The sequence below is a fragment of the Salvia miltiorrhiza genome, chromosome 8 (genome assembly GCF_028751815.1).
Source record: "Salvia miltiorrhiza cultivar Shanhuang (shh) chromosome 8, IMPLAD_Smil_shh, whole genome shotgun sequence".
In the NCBI taxonomy this organism is placed as follows: Eukaryota; Viridiplantae; Streptophyta; class Magnoliopsida; order Lamiales; family Lamiaceae; genus Salvia; species Salvia miltiorrhiza.
This window is the reverse complement of record NC_080394.1, coordinates 43,582,250-43,601,384: the sequence shown is the minus strand read 5'-3', so window position 1 is coordinate 43,601,384 and position 19,135 is coordinate 43,582,250. Positions and strand designations below refer to the sequence as shown.

The following is a 19,135-nucleotide window of genomic DNA, read 5'->3' as shown; positions in this document are numbered from 1 at the left end:
TTGATCCGAATGAGGGATGTGAGAATGGAGAAGGGTGTGCCCAAATTCACCAATCCAGAGGAGAGAGAAGTTTCGGCGGCCGAAGGCCAAAGCCCTGCTATGGGCAAAGGAAAGGAGAAGGTGGAGGAGTCAGAGTCAGAGGAAGAGGAGAACCAGCTGGACAGGATTGAGTCCAGGATCGTGGAGACCCGGGTTGTGAAGCATCAGGGTTTCAGGTACCTGCCTGCACCTGCCCCTTGAATTTTCACCCTCCCTAGGATGTTAGTTTTTTTTTTTTTAGTTTTTGTGTCCTTTAATTTGTTTTGTTTTGCTTAGTTGATGTTTTGTTTTGTTGAGTTTGTTTGGTCAATACATCCTGGTAGTAGTGGACTACGTATCAAAGTGGGTCGAAGCCAAAGCAACTGCAAATAATGATGCTCACACCGTGGCCGAAATTTTGAAGGAACAAGTGTTCGAGAGATTTGGTGTACCCAAGATCCTAATCAGTGATCAAGGATCTCACTTCTGTAATGCCACCATCAGAGCACTGACAAAAAAGGCGGGGGTGACACACAAGGTTACTACAGCATATCATCCCCAAGCAAATGGCCAAGCTGAGATTTCCAATAGAAAGATAAAGAGCATTTTGGAAAAAGTGGTGCACCCAAACCGCAAGGACTGGAGTAATCACTTGGGAGATGCGTTATGGGCATACCGAACTACTTTTAAAACACCTATAGGTATGTCCCCTTTCAGGCTGCTCTATGAAAAAAGATGTCATCTACCGGTGGAGATTGAACATAAGGCATACTGGGCGATCAAGCAAATAAACCTCAGTATGAGCCTAGCTGGAGAAACACGGAAGCTGCAGATGAGTGAGTTAGAAGAGCTTCGGTTAGAGGCTTACGACAATGATGTGCTCTATAAAGAGCGAACGAGGAGAATCCATGATGCCAAGATAAGGAAAAAGAAATTTTGCGCTGGACAAAAAGTATTACTTTTCAACTCTCGTTTCAAAATGATGGCCGGGAAGCTTTGTTCAAAATGGTCTGGACCGTTTGTGATCAAAGAAATCTTTTCAAATGGAAGCATAGTGGTGTACGATCACAATGGAGTTGATACATTTTTGGTGAATGGGCATCGCTTGAAGCCCTACCATGAACTCGCTGAAGTAGAGAAAGAAAAGGAGGAATGCCACCTTCTTGGCCCTGTGTATGAATGAAGGATGGAGAAAGAGTCGAGCTTGAGACGGAAAATAAGAGCACTTGCTGGGAGGCAACCCAGCGTTGTTCTTCGGTATGGTCTTTAGCGAAGTATCTTTTCTTTCAGTCTGTTAATCTTGTAGGGAGTCGGGCCAAGAAAGTTTCGGTTGGAGGCCCAGTGGAGAATCCGAGCCCACTTTGCATTGCAAAGTGTGTAGGTGGAGGATTGGGGATTTGAATATTCTGGCCGAGGGCTTACAAAGGAAGCTGACGTAGGAGTGTCAATGGCAGGCGGCGATTTGACGGGAACCCTTCGATTTTCACAGCAAAATTTAAAATTTAAATTTTGCCATGATTTCTTTCCTTGGAAACCAAAATACTGCCATAACCGTCACTCTTACCTTCTTTAAACCCCTCAACCCACGATTCACACCCACAAACCCTAACCTTCAAAACCGCTACACCACGATCCCCACTATCTCCAAACCCAAAATTTCCATAACTGCCAATCATCTTTTAAAGCAAACCTTGTTCCCCTTTTTCCCCACAAATCCAAACTTCCCCACAAAAAGAAAAAAAAATTCCGATCTTTAGTCTCTGCAAATCACCATGGCAAAAACTAAAGGAGGAACGGCGTCCGGAAGCACTCAACCCCCGAGAGGAAGGAACACCAAACCACCACCTCCGAAGCGAACTACGAGGCGAACCACCTCTGAAGAGACCTCCACCAAAGTCACTGAAGACCCTTTGTTAACTATTCAGCCCGAGGACAGAGGACATGGTGAGGTTTTACGGCAGGAGTAGGAGACCGCAAGAGTAGCCGTTGAGTCAAAACAACTGGAGGAGCCGGAAGAAGAGGAGCCTGAGCTTACGCCTCCTGTGAAGAAGTCGAAGAAAGCCCCAATGGCCTAGGCAACGAAGGCAACTCCAGTGCGATCGGTTGCAGCGCCACCACCACCAGTTCAAGCTCAACCACCACCGTAAATTCCAGAAACTTCCATGCAAGAAGGGAAAACCGACTCCAAAGATACGGAGGAAGAAGAAGAGGAAGAAGAAAAAGTGGAAGAGGAAGAAGCTGAAGAAGGGAAGGGTGCTGAAGCCATTCCAGAGGAGGAGGTGGAAATTCCGACACCACAAAGCAAGAGGTCGGCAGTTAAGAGAAAACTTGATGTTATGAAGCCTCCACTGCCCGTCAAATCCAAACCAACGCCAGCAGGCAGTAAGACTAGAACCAAGGGAGAACAGAGCATGAAGAAGAAGAAGCCTACTGCAGTAGAGAAAGGAAAGGCCAAGGAGGTGGAGATACCAATGAAGGCAGAGCCGGAGAAGACTGAGACTGTGGAGAGCTCTAACTCCGAAGATATTGTTGCCCCTGCTAAGCCGGTGACAAGCACAATCATCTCGAAGCTAAAGGTTGTGAAGTGCAAAGGCTTGGTGCGTCCTAGCACCGCAGAGGTTGTTATACCAAAAGACAGTCAGAGGTATGCTGGTCTGCTAAACCGGGAAATAACTCCATGGTATTTTCTGATTACTGAGGTGTTGGATGATTTTGGGATAAGAGAACGCGTGGAGGGTTATTTTAAGAATATTGGTTGGGAGAAGGTGCGAGGTTGGAGTGTGTTGGCGTTCAAGCATCTGTCGGAGGAATTTATGAGTACGGTGGAGTTCAAATTGAAGGGAAATTTCACGGTCGAAACCCCATGTACCCTGCGTTTTCAGCTACGAGGAAGAATGTTCCTACTTTCTATTAACGATTTGAACATCCACGTGGGGGTGATTGAGGATAAGGATGTGTTTGATGATGAGTACAAGCAAGCTGAGACCATGGCCCCACCCCAATGGCGAAGTCAGATTGACCGTTACTGGTCCCAAATTTCAACACGAGCCAAGTATGTGAAAAACAACAGCAAATCCAATGAAATTCGCGACCCTGCCCTACAGATATGTCATCGTTGGTTGGCCTACAATATCTACGGCTGACTCGAGGGCTCTAATGTGGTCACGCATCAAGAGCTTTTCCTGCTCTGGTGCATGGTGGAGAAGAAGAGGGTGAACTTCGGGTTCACCGCGGCGATGCAGTTTCAGTATGGGGTAACCCATACCAACAAATACCTCTCCCTGTGCCCGTTGGTGACCATTCTGGCGAACAAACTCACAGATTTCAATGATGAAACTCTAGATGAAGCAGCGGTAGCAGAGACCCATTTCCTTGACGTTGACGCCTCCGTGCGTTGGAGAATCATCGAGGCTAATGAGAGAGGAGGTCACCGCCTGGTCTACCCGGAGGGCAGTTCAGTTAGGCCAGAATAAAATGCAGTGAAGGAACATGGAGCATTTCACTTGGTTAGTAGCGAGATCGCCGCGCTGATGGTCGAGCTGAAGGAGATCAAGGATGAGCTGTTGATGTTGGGTGGAGAAGTAGCAACTCTGAGGGACACTGTAGAAACAGGATTCAAGGCGATGGAGACTGGTTTTAAGGCAATCAAAGAGAAGCTGGATGCGGAGGGCGAGCCCTCCGACCAAAATGATTAGGTTATTTGCCCCCTGAACGTTTTTTTAGATTAGGTTTTGTTTTACTTTTATTTTCTTTTATGTTTTAATGTCTTGTGAGTCTGTGTTTTGGGTCGAGTCTTACTTGCACTGGTCGATGGTGATGAAAATACGCATGCTGATTTTGGCTATGTGGTATGATTTGGTAGAAAAGTGTCGTATGCATGACAGTAGTAGTGAGCTGACTCATCCAAAAACACCTAGCGGATGGACTCGAATTTATACGAGGTCGTCCTAGGGCGGTAAGGTGACTCAAGTCGTCTCACACGGAAAGCTTAGCAGGGCTTTAATTGTGCTACTCACAGGAAACAGGAAATAAACCTAAACACTCTAATCGGGTAGTTGGGCCTGACACTCTCTCTCCGATTAACTAATGCGTAATTAAAATAAAACATATAAATCTATCTAGACGAAAGATAGGAAGCAGATTAAGAACGCAGGAAAACCAATAAACCTAGGGTTCTAAACTAGCAATCTAGAAAGCAATAGTTAATTCAATCAATCATGAACAACGATTATCTAGGCGAGATAAAAGAATAAACAATTCATCAAATAAACTCGAAGCAACAATAATCTACGCAAAGGAAATAGACTAGCATTCAATCCTATAGAAAACATAAACTGAGTTCTTACAACGAGTACGATCTAAATCTTCAATCCAATGTAATGAAACTAACGTAATCTTCAATCCACCAAGCCAAAAGATGTTTGTTGCTATTTGAACTACTCTAAAACTAGGAAAACAAAGGTAAAATCACCTGGAGGCTGCTGGGGTCGAAAAGTGGGGTGAAAAACCCTAAAAATGGGCTTTTAAAAGGAAAAAAACGTAACTGCCGAACTTCCAGGGATGGTGGCGCCGTGGACGGCGGCCGCCATGGGACGGCGCCGCCCTGGCCTGCCTTCGCTGATTTCTCCCAGATTTGCACGGCGCGCGCCGTGGGGCCGCGGCCGGCTTCTTGATGGCGGCCGCCGTGACACGGCGGCGGCCGTGAGCTTGCTTCCAAAAGATGCTCAAAACGATGCCAAAAACGCTCAACAACTCCCGAATCCTGCGCACGACAGTAGAACACCCAAATAGTCATCGAGCATGTGAAAAATAGAGCAAAACGATAAGAAACACGCTCGAATGCATAGCAGAAAACTCGCAAATACTACCCAAAAATGAGGTAAACAACCCCCCCACACTTAAATCCTTGGTTGTCCTCAAGCAATAATCACAACATCAACAGAAAAACCACAAGCGATTCTTCTCACCAAGCAAAACACCAACCAAACCAAGTCCTTCAAGATATCAATGTCCCCAATCAGGTGTTCAAAGTTAAGGTTTAAAAATGCAACAACAAGGTGATACAACTCAATCCGATCAGACCCAATTCTCCGCTAGGGGTGAATTTCCTAATGCAATTTTCTTTATAATCATATCTCATCCTTTTTCACATTCTTTCATTTTTTCACATTTCACTTTTTTTTTTGGGTCAAGTTATTTTCGCTCTTAATAGATGGGCCGTAATTCACGAGATTGACACTTTTGGAGGTGATCCAAAGTATTCTCGTGTGGTTTTCCCATGCTCATAATGATGCCATTAGATGAGCAGAGACCCAGAGCTATCAAAAACTCAACAACCAACCAAACAATTCAACACAGAGAAAGATATTAGGATATTGCACTGAAAACACTCCCCCTAGCATCTACCGGACAAATCACGTCAAGAGTTGCTCATCAGGGTGTTGCATCCAAACATTTAACTAATTACACAAAATTGGGAACAATTCAATCACAAAGGACAAGGACAACAAACCACTCGAAACACAAACCAGAATCGTTAGTGAACCACCGTCAACATGCGAGGTGCACTTAAAGACAAACAAGAAATCAAGACAAGGGGACCATTCGCCCCACACAAGAAAGCCCAAGAACACAACAAAAAGACACCCACAGGATTCACAACTACCAACAAACACCCCCATGACACACACCCATCGTGCGGTGCGGGCAAAATACTTGTTTATGCCCAGTACAGACAATACACGCTCCTACGTCTCACAACAAGATCTCAGTCTTAGTGGTAAGTGTAGGGTCGAATCCCACAGGGAGTGAGGAACCACTTTGTTCTCCAACGACAAACTGAGGTGTCACAATTCTCAATCTGTATACTCTGCACAAGAAATTAACAAGATCAATAATAACAAGGGGTGAGGTTATTCGGTTAGGTCATAACTGTTGTTAACATTCGTTTTGGTCATAGGCATACTGATAATCCGTCCATGATCCATATAAACCCAAGGCGTGGCCCAAAGACATTGGGGCGTTTCAAGGGGTTATACTTCACATATAGGATGGTTGATCCCATTGTGGTCACTTGGTCCGAAGGTCACACGTTCCTCGGTCACAAGGCAGTGCTTCACTTCTCCTTAGATGGTAGTCATACCCGTTACTCACCAAGTATGGCCCTCACCAACCTTCTCTCCCGAGGTCCCCAACTCCGCACTTTGAGTGACACATGCCTCCTGGACACAACCATTTCCGGCTTTGTCAGCCGACCAGTCATAGACATGCTACGGCGCCGAGATTGCTTTCCTCGTTTGATAACCATGGCTTTATGCCTCGTCACAGTTGATGGATGGTCTCTAGAGAAGCCCAAGACTGAGGAAGGACAGTGTATCCCATCAATCCTTTCCCCACCTTCCGGATCTACAACGCCTTTTGTTGACGCTGCTCAGCTACTCGGTCGTAGGGTATACCGGTTGTCACGCCCTGGTATACCCTGGCCTTTGCTTGACACGGACAGAGTTTTACCGAACGGAGATCACCCGTTAGGCCCCTACTGTCCATGGTTTCGAATAGATCCTTCCGGAACCACGAGATTCAACTGAAAGAACAAATGCCTCACGAATGTTTACATGTTAACAACAATTATTTCCACCCCTAAAACCTCACCTAAGGGATTACTCACACATAGCAGAATTCATAAATGCGAAATGGATTAAACACATTATGGAACAAACGGAAATATTTGAATAGATAAATAATACCTAAGGAGATTGTTTTGGATGCCACACACGGCGAATGGAAATAGTAATTAAAGTAAAACAGGAGTTCACAAAGTGCCCAGAAGTTGTGCACGTTGCACATATCCATCTTTTATACTGCCGAATGGTCGAGGTCTAACCCTAGCTGCGCTAGCTCCAAATCTTCGCCGGGATCTTCTTTCATTTTTTAGCTCAATCTTTGATTGATCCGATTGAAGATGGCGTCCAGCTGCAAGCTTAGTCAACCTTTCACATTCTTCAGATCCTTCCAGTTCCTTCCTCTTGCTTCCGCTCGCTTCTTTAAAATCCCCAAGATTCACTTTCCTTTCTTATCCTCGGCTGCCTACTCTTCATTGTAGTGATCAGACGGATTGCTTTCTTCGGTGTGGTTCATGCCAGGTAGGTTGCTTCAGGTTCCCATGCCCCAAGTTAGACTGGGGAGGTACTTGTTGGCCGAAGCTCCATGCTGGTAAACATGACATAGCAATCTGGGCTCGGTAATGCCCATTCTGACCACATTTTCTCCGTTTTCACTCTACTGACCTTCCTTCCTCCACAACTTTGTTTTTCCCCCGGACAGACCTGTACTGACACAAATAATGAGAAAAATAGGGCCAAATGGCCCAAAAGTCGAAGACGCATCACACCTACACACTTAAAGCATACTTGCCCTCAAGTATGTAGGTGGATTCACAAAAGACACGGACGAAAAAAGTTGAAAGAAAAGAAATAAATCTAAGAGACACGAAACTTGCATAGATTTCAGGATCAGATCATACCAACATGCATCATTCAGTTCAGTCAAACCACAAACCAGAGTAATGATCATGCATAAAGTGTGATAGTAGTCTCTCTTTCGCTTAAGTACCGGGCTAAGTGTATACACTCGTAATTTGCTGTGCCAGTTCTTCTAAGAGTTTGATTGAGGACTACAAGTTGAACACACTAGTATGACTCATCAGAGGGTCTTTGTTTGGTTGTAATGGGGTATACGGAGCTAAGGTGAGGTAAATATGGTCCAGTGGCTAATTTCAGTATCACCCTTACTCAGTATACACGTTCAGTACAGCTACAACCAACCCTTTATTCCCCCGCTTTCAATGGGGTTTATCTTTCCTTTGATTATTGGGCAATAATTTTCATTCATCAATTTTTTTGTGCCCAGACTTTCTTTCTTTTCTCTTGTCCCTTGTTTACCATTTTATGCATTCCATAAATTCTTTCTCCTAGATATAGCAATAGTAAGGCTCAAGAAAGAATGAATTCGTTTCAAATTGGCATACAAGGGAGTCTTTTCTAATTAAACAATAAAGAAGAATCTGGGGCCTTAATCAAAGAATACGTGGCCAAATCACACAAGTCATGATTAGCAAAAATAAGTCCTCAAACAAAGTCCAGATTCCCTAGTCACAACAAATTCTCACCAGAGACATGCAATTTTTTTTTACTTTGGTTCTGATCTCACCGGTGGGGTACTCTCAGTAACCTCACAACCACTATCATGCATCTCATACTCAATCCACCAATTCATACAAAGACCGAAATCAGCATGCACAATCTCATCACCATCAAACAATGCAAGTAGACTCGACTCAAACACAGATTATAAAGACACTAAAACAAGAAAAGCAAAAGACAAAATAAAACCTAATCTACGAGTTCAGGGGAAAAGTACTTAGTCGTTTTGGTCGGAGGATCTCGCCTCCGCATTCAGCCTCTCCTTGATTTCTTTAAAACCAGCTTCCATTGCTTTGAATCCTTCCTCCATGGCATCCCTCAGCGTGGCCACCTCTCCTCCCAGCATCAATAGCTCGTCTTTGATTTCCTTCAGTTCGGCCATCAGCATGACAATCTCGCTACTGGTTGGGCGAGATGTTCCCTGTTCTTGTGCAACTTTCAGTTCAGGTTGAACTGAGCTGCCATCCGGTTGGACCAAACGGTAGCCGCCTCTTTCATCCACCTCAACAATCCGCCAACGTACAAGACGCCCGATATCAAAAAGTCGGGTTTCTGCCACAGCTGCTTCATCCGGGGCCTTATCGTTGAAATTTGCAAGCTTCTTTGCCAGGAGAGTCACCAGCGGGCATAGGGAGAGGTACTTGTTGGTATGGGTTACCCCATACTGAAACTGTAGTGCCGCGGTGAACCCAAAGTTCACCCTCTTTCTCTCCACCATGCACCAGAGAAAAAAGAGCTCTTGCTGTATGACTACGTTGGATCCCTCAATCCGGCCGTAAATGTTGTAGGCCAACCAACGATGGCAAATCTGCAGGGCTGGGTCGCGGAGTTCGTTGGACTTGCTGATATTCTTCACATATTTGGCCCCCGTCGAGAGTTGGGACCAGTACTGGTCAATCTGACTGCGCCACTCGGGTGGAGCCATGGTTTCAGCTTGCTTATACTCATCATCGTACACCTCTTTGTCCTCGATCACTCCCAGGTGGATGTTCAATTCATTGATGGACAGTGGGAACATCTTCCCCCGCAATTGGAAGCGGAGGGTACCTGGTGTTTCAATCGAGTAATTTCCCTTTGGCTTGAATTCCACCGTGCTCATGAACTCTTCCGACATATTCCTGAACGCTAACACATTCCACTTCAGAATTTTCCCCCAACCAATGTCCTTAAAATATCCCTCCACACGTTCTTTTACCCCTGAAATCCTCCAACACTTCAGTCACCAGAAAATACCAAGGGGTTATATCCCGGTTCTGCAAAACGGCATACCTCTGACTGTCCCTCGGTATGACCGTCTCCATGGTGCTGGGTCGCACCACTCCCTTGCGCTTGACGCCCTTGGGTTTTGAGGTGATTGTGCTCGTCACCAACTTAGCAGGGGCGATCACATCCTCTGAGTTGGAGCTTTCAACCGTCTCGGTTCTTTTCGGGTCTACTTCCATCGGCTCTTCCACTTCCTTGGCCTTTCCCTTTTCGGCTGTAGTGGGCTTCCTTTGCTTCTTACTCGATTCAGCTTTTGTTCGGGTCTTACTTCCTGCCGGTGCTGGTCTGACCTTAACTGGCCGCGGGGGCTTTGCAACATCAAGCTTTCTCTTCACTCCGGGTCTCTTGCTCTGGGGTGTTGGAATCTCTACCTCCTTCTCTTGAACGGCCTCAACTTCCTCTACTTCATCAGCCTCCACCTCGTCCACTTTCTCTTCTTCCCCATTCTCCTCCTCCGCTTTCTCTTGTTCTTCCTCTTCCGAATTCTCGGAAGCTGTTCTCCCCTCCTGCATGGAGGTTTCTGGAAATTGCGGTTGAGGTTGGGCTTGAACAGGTGGTGGTGTGGCAATGGATCGCGCCGGAGTTGCTTTGCTCGCCTGAGTCTTCTTTGACTTCTTCACAGGAGGGGTGAGCTCTGGCTCCCCTTCGTCAGGTTGTTTCAACTCGGCGGCTGCTTTTGCTACTTCTTGTTCCTCTAGTTGAAGAACTTCGGCACGCCCTTTGTCCTCGGGCTGGATATTCAGCAAAGGGTCTTCGGTGATTTTGGTGGAGGTTTCCTCCGAAGCGGTCCGCCTGGTGGTACGCTTTGGAGGTGGAACTTTGGTGCTTTTCTTCTTCGGTGGTTGGGTGCTTCCGGAGCCTGCTCCTCCTTTGGTTTTTGCCATTGTGATTTGCAGAGACCAAAAGACTTAGAATTCGCGCGGAAGTTTTTGGATTTTGTGGGTATTTTGGAAGCAGGGTTGGCTTTTAAGAAAGGTGATTGGTAATTATGGAAATTTAGGGTTTGAGGCGAGTGAAGATCGTGGTGTAGCAGTTTTTGGAGGTTAGGGTTTGTGGGAGAAAAGATCGTGGGTTAAGGCTTTGAATATGGTAAGAGTGGCGGTTATGGCAGAAAAATAAATTTTTAAGGAAAGAAAATCATGGTTAAAATTTGAATTTCATATTTCTGCGGAAACCGAAGGGCTGCAGTTACATCGCCGCTTGCCTCTGACACGCTCACGTCATCTCCCTTCGTAAGCCCTCTTCTAGATCGTTCCAACCCCCAACTCTCCACCTACACACTTTGCAACACAAAGTGGGCTCGTATCGACCTCTGGGCCTCCTTCCAAATCCATCTGGGCCCGTCTCCCTGTAGGGTTAGTGCATCCAAACAAAACAAAACAACATAAAAGAAAAGAAAAGAAAATTCGGTACAGATCATACCGAAGAAACCACACTGGGTTGCCTCCCAGCAAGCGCTCTTGTTTCCCGTCTTGAGCTCGACTCTTCTTCACTCTTTACTCGTACTCAGGGTCGAGAAGGTGGCATTCCTCCTTCTCCTTTTCTACTTCAGCAAGCTCATGATAGGGCTTTAGACGATGCCCATTTACCACGAACGTATCAACTCAATTGTGATCATACACTTCTATGCTTCCGTTTGAGAAAATTTCTTTGATCACGAATGGTCCTGGCCACTTCGAACGAAGTTTCCCAGCCATCATCTTGAAGCGTGAATTAAAAAGTAGAACTTTTTGTCCCACTAGGAATTCTTTCTTCCTGATCTTGGCATCATGGATCCTCCTGGTTCGCTCTTTATAGAGCACCGCATTGTCATAAGCCTCCAACCGAAGCTCTTCCAATTCACTCAGCTGCAACTTTCTTGCTTCTGCTGCTAGGGTCATACTGAGGTTAATTTGCTTGATTGCCCAGTACGCCTTATGTTCGATCTCCACAGGAAAATGACATCTTTTCCCACAAAGCAAGCGGAATGGGGACATTCCAATGGGTGTTTTGAAAGCAGTTCTGTATGCCCACAACGCATCTCCCAAGTGGTTACTCCAGTCCTTGCGGTTGGGGTGTACCACCTTCTCCAGGATGCTCTTTATCTCTCTATTGGAAATCTCGGCTTGGCCATTTGCTTGGGGGTGATATGCAGTGGTGACCTTGTGTGTCACCCCCATCTTCTTGGTTAACGCTCTGATAATGGCATTACAGAAATGAGACCCCTGATCACTTATTAGAATTTTGGGTATACCATACCTCCCGAATACTTGCTCCTTCTGGAAACCTGCCACGGTATGAGCATCATTGCTTGCGGTTGCCTTGGCTTCAACCCACTTTGACACGTAATCCACTGCCACTAGAATGTATTCGTAGTTCCTTGACTTTGGGAAGGGCCCCATAAAGTCAATCCCCCATACATCGAAAATTTCGACCGGCATGATTGGGACTTGTGGCATCTCATCTTTTGCGGTAATACCTCCAGTCATCTGGCACTTCGGGCAGCTCTGTACCCATTTCCTTGCATCCGCAAATATGGTGGGCCAGTAGAATCCACTCTCCAAGATTATGTGGGCCGTGCGCTTTCCTCCAAAATGCCCGCTGTTTGCTGTTCCATGACACATGTCCAAAATTTGGGCATGCTCATCCTCAGGTATGCATCTCCGTATGACCTGATCTGCTCCAGTCCTCCAATGATATGGGTCCTCCTAGTAGTAAAATCGTGCTTGCACGAGTAATTTCCTTTGTTCGAACCTTGTCAATCCTGGGGACAACTCTTTAGTGACCAGATAATTAGCTATATCAGCATACCAGGGCTCCTGCTTGGTTAGAGCATACATCTCTTCTTCTTCCTCTCGGATGCTCATGGAATATAACTTCTCATCTGGAAAGGTATCAGTAATGGGCATACCATCATCATCTTCCAGTTGCAATCTGCTCAAATGATCCGCCACGCGGTTCGCAGCTCCTTTCTTGTCCCTTATTTCTATATTGAACTCTTGTAACAGTAAGATCCACCTAATGAGTCGAGGTTTGGATTCCTTCTTGGCCATCAAATACTTCAACGCAGCATGATCCGTGTAGACCACCGCCTTTGTTCCCAAAAGGTAGGAACGAAACTTCTCTATGGCAAACACCACTGCCAAGAGTTCATTCTCAGTAGTGGTATAGCTGCATTGTGCCGGATTCAGTGTTTTAGATGCGTAGTAAATCACGCAACTTTCTTTGCCTTTCTTCTGTCCCAGTACTGCTCCAACGGCGTGGTTACTGGCATCACACATGATCTCGAATGGCAAATCCCAAATCGGAGGTTGAATAATGGGGGCCGACACCAACTTGCTTCTCAGAATTGTGAATGCCTCCTTACAATCATCATCAAACTCAAACGGCACATCTTGTTGAAGAAGTCTGGTCATGGGCTGGGCAATCTTGGCGAAATCTTTGATGAATCGCCGGTAGAAGCCTGCATGGCCAAGGAATGCCCGTATGTGCTTTACTGTTGTTGGGTAGGGCAACTTGGCGATGGAATCAACCTTCGCCTTATCCACTTCAATTCCCCTCTCCGAAATCACGTGCCCCAGCACTATTCCTTCCCTTACCATGAAATGACATTTTTCATAGTTAAGGATCAGGCTTTTCTCCGCACACCTTTTCAAAACAAGCTCTAGATGCTTCAAACATGTGTCGAAAGAGCTTCCATATACGGTGAAGTCGTCCATGAAGACTTCAATGTAATTCTCCAGTAGATCGGAAAATATGCTCATCATGCACCGTTGAAAGGTTCCCGGTGCATTGCATAATCCGAACGGCATTCTCCGGTATGCAAATATTCCAAATACGCAGGTGAAAGTGGTTTTCTCCTGGTCTTCATGTGCCACAAAGATTTGCATGTATCCAGAGTATCCGTCAAGAAAACAGTAATAGGCATTACCAGCTAATCTTTCCAGCATCTGGTCGATAAAAGGCAATGGGAAGTGGTCCTTCCTGGTTGCATCATTCAGCTTCCTGTAGTCAATACAAACTCTCCATCCAGTTTGCAATCGGGTGGGCACAAGCTCGCCTTGATCATTCTCCACAACCTGTATCCCTGACTTCTTCGGTACAACATGGACTGGACTCACCCATTGGCTATCGGATAGATGATTCCCAATTCCAACAGCTTGAGAATTTCTTTCAGCACCACCTCCTTCATGACCGGGTTCATCTTCCTTTGAGAGTCTCGAACGGGTTTGGCTCCCTCCTCAAGGTAAATGTGATGCATGCACTCCGTGGGACTGATGCCTTTTATATCAGCTAAGGTCCAACCGATAGCTTCCCTGTTTTCTCGTAATACTCTGACCAATCGATCTTGCTGCGCAACGGTTAGATCAGCACTGATGATAACTGGTAGCGTCTCCTATGGTCCCAAATAAGCATACTGTAAATGCTTAGGTACCTGCTTGAGCTCCAAAACGGGTGCCTTCTGGATTGAGGGCAGCAGCTTCTCGTTCTGCCCATACTGAGACAACAGCTTCGGTTTGCTTGCTTCCGTTCCTCCAGCTAGATAGACCTCCTGAATTAATTCCTTGATCTTCTGATCTACTTCCACCTCGGCTTCCAAAGTACTTTCTCGGAGAGAGTAAAGCTCCATGATGGCTTCCTTCATCTCATCATCCTCCATATGTTCTGCATCCCGATCAGTCAGACCATACTGAATTACCTTCTCTATGGTATCCTTGGAACCAAAAACAATTCCTTGTTCTTGCACCAAGGGCTCAAATACATCGATCATGTCCACCGTTTCCCTTGCCTGTTTCCTCTTCATGGTCTCATAAATGTTGAATTCCACTTGGACTCCATCGAACTCACATGTCAAAATTCTGGTTTTCATATCGATCTTAGTTCCAGTGGTCATCATGAATGGCCTCCCCAATAGTATAGCATTCTCTCCTGTTTCGGGTCCGGTGTCCAGAAAATAGAAGTCTGCTGGGAAAATCAAATCCCCAACCTTGATCAGTACGTCCTCCACCACTCCTTCAGGGTAAGCGTTGGACCTGTCAGCCAACTGTATAACCACACGGGTGTTCCTCATCTCGCCAACATTCAATCTCTTGTATACACCCAATGGCATCACATTAATGGAGGCTCCCAGATCCATCATCCCTGGATCCTTTCGCTTCGTGGGTAGTTTCCGTTGGATCACCGCCGAAACACTTTCTCCCATCACGTATCGGACTTCTTCCTCCATTTTGACTTTTCTTGAACAAAGGTCTTTCAAGAATTTGGCATATTTTGGAATTTGCCTGATAGCATCGAGTAGGGGTATGCTCAACTCAACCTTTTGAAACATCTTCATCATTTCACTTGCTTCCTTCTCTTTAGCTTTCTGTTTCAGGCGCCCTGAGTATGGTGCATCGGTTGGGTTGCTACCTCCAGCTTGTTCGTCAGTTAGACCCTTTCCATTCTTATTCCAGCTTCCTCGAAGTAATTCAGCCTCTGCTAATGTCGCAGCTCGAAATCCCGACACTAGTGATAGTGGGGTACGAGTATCGATACGACTATTTTTAAAAGAATAAAAGATAAGAAGAATAGGTCGAACATCAAGCGGAAGCTCGCATCAAAAGGTGTCAAGGAAATTATGATAAATGCACCCAAGGGTAAGATCGTCTATGTCGTTATAACTTTTTAATTATCGGGAATTTCACGAACAAAAACAAAACGGGTATAGCTCATTTTTCATAAGGAAGCATAATACGCAGAGTATCGCAGCAAAAGGCGAATCGATTATATGTATAAAGACATATAACCGTGAGTACATTGCTTAACTTCAAAAGAAAATCCAAGTATATCAATTATCAAGACTTTATCGTCAAAATGGAAATACGATAAAGTAAATACATCCTCTAACAATTCCCCGCCAGCACCAGATCAATCTCGCTCCTCGCTTAGCCTGCACATTTAGAAATACATGCAGGGCGTGAGTACATAATACTCAGTGGGCAAACGCCGAAAAACAAGAAAGGTCCTCTTAGAGCTATAGGTTTGAAACTTGCCACATCTCAGCAATACACAGAAATAAAGTTAGCGTAAATGAATCTGTGCATGCAGTTTTCATAATCATGATATCATAAAGAAACGATAGCGCTATCAAAGTACTCATCATGCATGTACCACATCTACAACTCATCATCATCAAAGGTACTGAGAAGTAGGCCTCCTTCTCGAATACCGTGACCGGCCGACCCGAAGACGGCTCACGGTCACCTCTGTGTGCACAACCCCGCTTTTAGCAGGATCCAAAATCGTCTCATCTCATCAGTAGAGGGTAACATACAAGTTCAACATCAAAAATTCGCAAGTCAAACAGTTCTCAAACATCATTTATCTCAAATCATTTTATAATCTCATAACATCATTAAATCATTTCAGAAAGCTCGAATGATATACGTATACTCAAAATATTGCCCACCTGAAGTCCTTTGCTAATCCTGGAAAGAAATCAGGCAACTTACTTCTTCGTCTCGCTCGGGCCTTCATATGTCATCATCACATCACATCGTCATCGTCATCGAAAGTTCATGTGATAAAACAAACCTTAGTCAGAAACTCAATCTCTAAATCCAAACTCATCTTAACTATAACTTCTTACTCAACGTCTATTTACCCATTAAAACTCAATCCCTAGGTATACTCGGCTTCTAAGGATTCACACGTCCTATTATCGACTTAACTCTCAACTCGGCTCAAACTTATAGCAATCAAGCACATAAACAAGTATAAACACTTAAGCATATGAAAAACACACATAGACAAGTCAAAAACAAACTTCACTCTGCACTGACTCAACTTTAAAACCTCACCAGATTCTGTACAGAACTCCCCTGGAGTCGTAACTTATACCAAAAGAAACCTATTTAAGTCTAGTTTCATGTAAAAAAGAGTAGGATAAAAAACTCCAAGTATTTGAGGAGATATGACTGTTTTACTACAGTCTACCATATTCGGTAGTTTTGAGCAATTGAAAACTTTGATTTTTGAAAAATAGTAAACGTTGTCAAACTGAGCTCAATTTTGGTGGATATATATCCCATACAGTAAGGTTGATACCATAAACATTTGGAAAGCTAGATCACACAGGAAGCTACTGAAATGAATGATTTTGTCCCCTGTTCTCTGCAATTCCCGGTAGAAATGTGCAGATTTGGTTTTGCATTTTATAAAAATAGTAAATCAAGTCCAAACGACTTGAAATTTTACAGGGGTGCTCAAGACTCATGTAGGGACTTGATATAAAAGTTTTAAAGCTTTTTGACATCGACAAACCGTTGATCACAGTAGGTCAGTAGGCCTACGAAAATCACCAAAAACTCATCTCAAACTCTTAAATGTTCAATTCAACATTCCTTCAAAGAAAACCAATCAAAGCTCATTTTAAACACATATATCACTCAAAAACATTCAAGCACATTAAAATACTCATCATACTCAAATTAACTCTCCTCTTTTACATCATAAACTCAAATCTCAAGGAAAACGTTTCTACAAACGTATCAATTCAATCCTCTTTTCATTCTCATGCTCAAACTCATTCAATCATTCAAAATGACCTCATACTTCATATAACTCATTTTACACAAATAAATCCCCTTTTATCATGTAAACTAAACTCTAATGAAATCTCATGTATCAACATAAAACTCACATTAAAACATGACAAATTTTCACATAATGGTCATAAAGCAAAATAGACCTCATTTTATCATTCATTGACTTCTCAAAATATGCAAACTCAAAAACTCTCATAAACTACTCAAGTCAAAATTTCACTTAGCCTACAAAAGACTTAATCAAACATATTAAAACACTAATATCATGCTCAATAACATATCTTTTAAGCAAAATCACTTAAATAACACATAGATCAAAAAGTCCTAATTTTTACTAAACTAACTCTTTGAAATTTATAAACACATATGAATCTTTAATCTATTCATATATCTTTCATTTTTAACCAATTAATCTCACATAAAAACCATCAATTTACATATAAGGGCATATATACACATATCCCTAATTTTAGTAAACTAACTCACATCAAAAACTCCAATGGACATCATATACTCAAATTACTCCATCAATCATCATCATATACATCTCATAGACTCATTTACACCATCAATTTATCTATTAACTCATTGACTCAAAATTTCCCATTTTTGGGTAAACTAACTTCCATCGAAATTTGAATCTCAAAGCATAGCTTTTCAAAACACACATCAATCATCACCAAACATATCATAGATCACTTTTCTCACCCCAATTCAAGGAAAGAAAAAGAAAATTTTTTGAAGGGTATGAGACCCATTTTTTTTTCGAAAATTATGAAGAATAAGAGAGGGGGTGATTTCTTGCTTCAATCCTTCAAATATACTCATATATAACATCATACAAGTTTAATCTATGAATTTAAAGCTCACTTACCCAAACTTACACCAAATATCAAACTTTCTCTCTCTAACTTTGAAGATCAAACTCCAAAGATCTTCTTGAATTCAAGGAGGTGGAAGTGTTTAGTGTAAGATTTAGAGGGTGATTTGTGATTTTGGTGTGATTTTGTGAAGCTCCCAAGGTCTCGTTAATGGTTGTCAATGGTGGAAATATGAGAGAGAGGAGAGAGAGGTGGTGGTCGAAAGTTTGGAGTGAAGGAGAGAGAGAATTTCTCTAGCAAGATATGAATTGATCTTGGAAATCTTAGGATAGATTTGTGATCTTTAAAGAGGATTTGATAATCTTATAGAATATTTGGCATTAATGCCTTGATCTCTCTCTCTCTAATCTCTACACTCTCAATCTCTACTCTCTCAATTAATCTCTACACTTGGCAAAATGTGGGAATTAATCATATGGTAGAGAAATTAAAATAAAGTGTGAGAAGGGTGATCAATTAATAATCACAATAATTATGGAAAAATTACTCATTAATAAAATACCATATCATAATTATTCATGTGATCAAATAAAATAATTATAGCACTAATATTAGTGCACTCACTCAATTATAATATTCCTCATCATAGGAAAAATAATTTAAAAAATATTATGCTTGGAAAAATTTTCCATAAACCGGCATCATTCGATTTTCCGGTAAAAATAAACTGCACTTGCTTTGCAAACTTAATAAAAATTCCAAGTGCTAAAGTCTCAAATAAAAATCATAATAACTTGGTTAAAATGACTCACGTAACAAAATCACATAATCAATCAGTCACGTGAATTCACATATCATCACATCAAAGTAGTCGGCAAACACAAACAGACTAAACGTCTCTCAGACCGACTCTATTTATCAAGGTTTCTCACTCTTTCTTCCTCGACTCTATTTCCAACTCATTATTCCCATTTTTCTTAATAGGATAGTCCAACTCTGATAATTCGGTATCCGGTAACTCTATTCCCGGTAGTTGGAAATAAAATAAAATCTCAGCTCAATTCAATCAGCATCTCTATCTCAACTCATTTCTCAAATCTCATCACTCTAATTCCATCATCGGTTTATTCACTCGTATTTCTATTTAAAAGACAATCTGTCTTATCTGCTCATAAAAAAAAGTAGTCTCGTATTTCGACATCTCAGTACTCTCAATAGTGTTAAGACACTATCTCACAACATGAGGAAAAGTACGGGGTGTTACATC

General features: G+C 43.3%; 1 long non-coding RNA gene across 1 annotated transcript; it reads right to left on the bottom strand.

Moving 5' to 3' along the window:
- Window positions 1-15,350: 15,350 nt before the first annotated feature.
- LOC131002039 (uncharacterized) lies at window positions 15,351-18,239 on the bottom strand. The gene is made up of 3 exons (XR_009094128.1): window positions 17,922-18,239; window positions 15,910-15,971; window positions 15,351-15,390 (listed from the first exon to the last, which is right to left on the bottom strand). It is a non-coding gene; the product is annotated as an uncharacterized LOC131002039 (long non-coding RNA).
- Window positions 18,240-19,135: the final 896 nt, after the last annotated feature.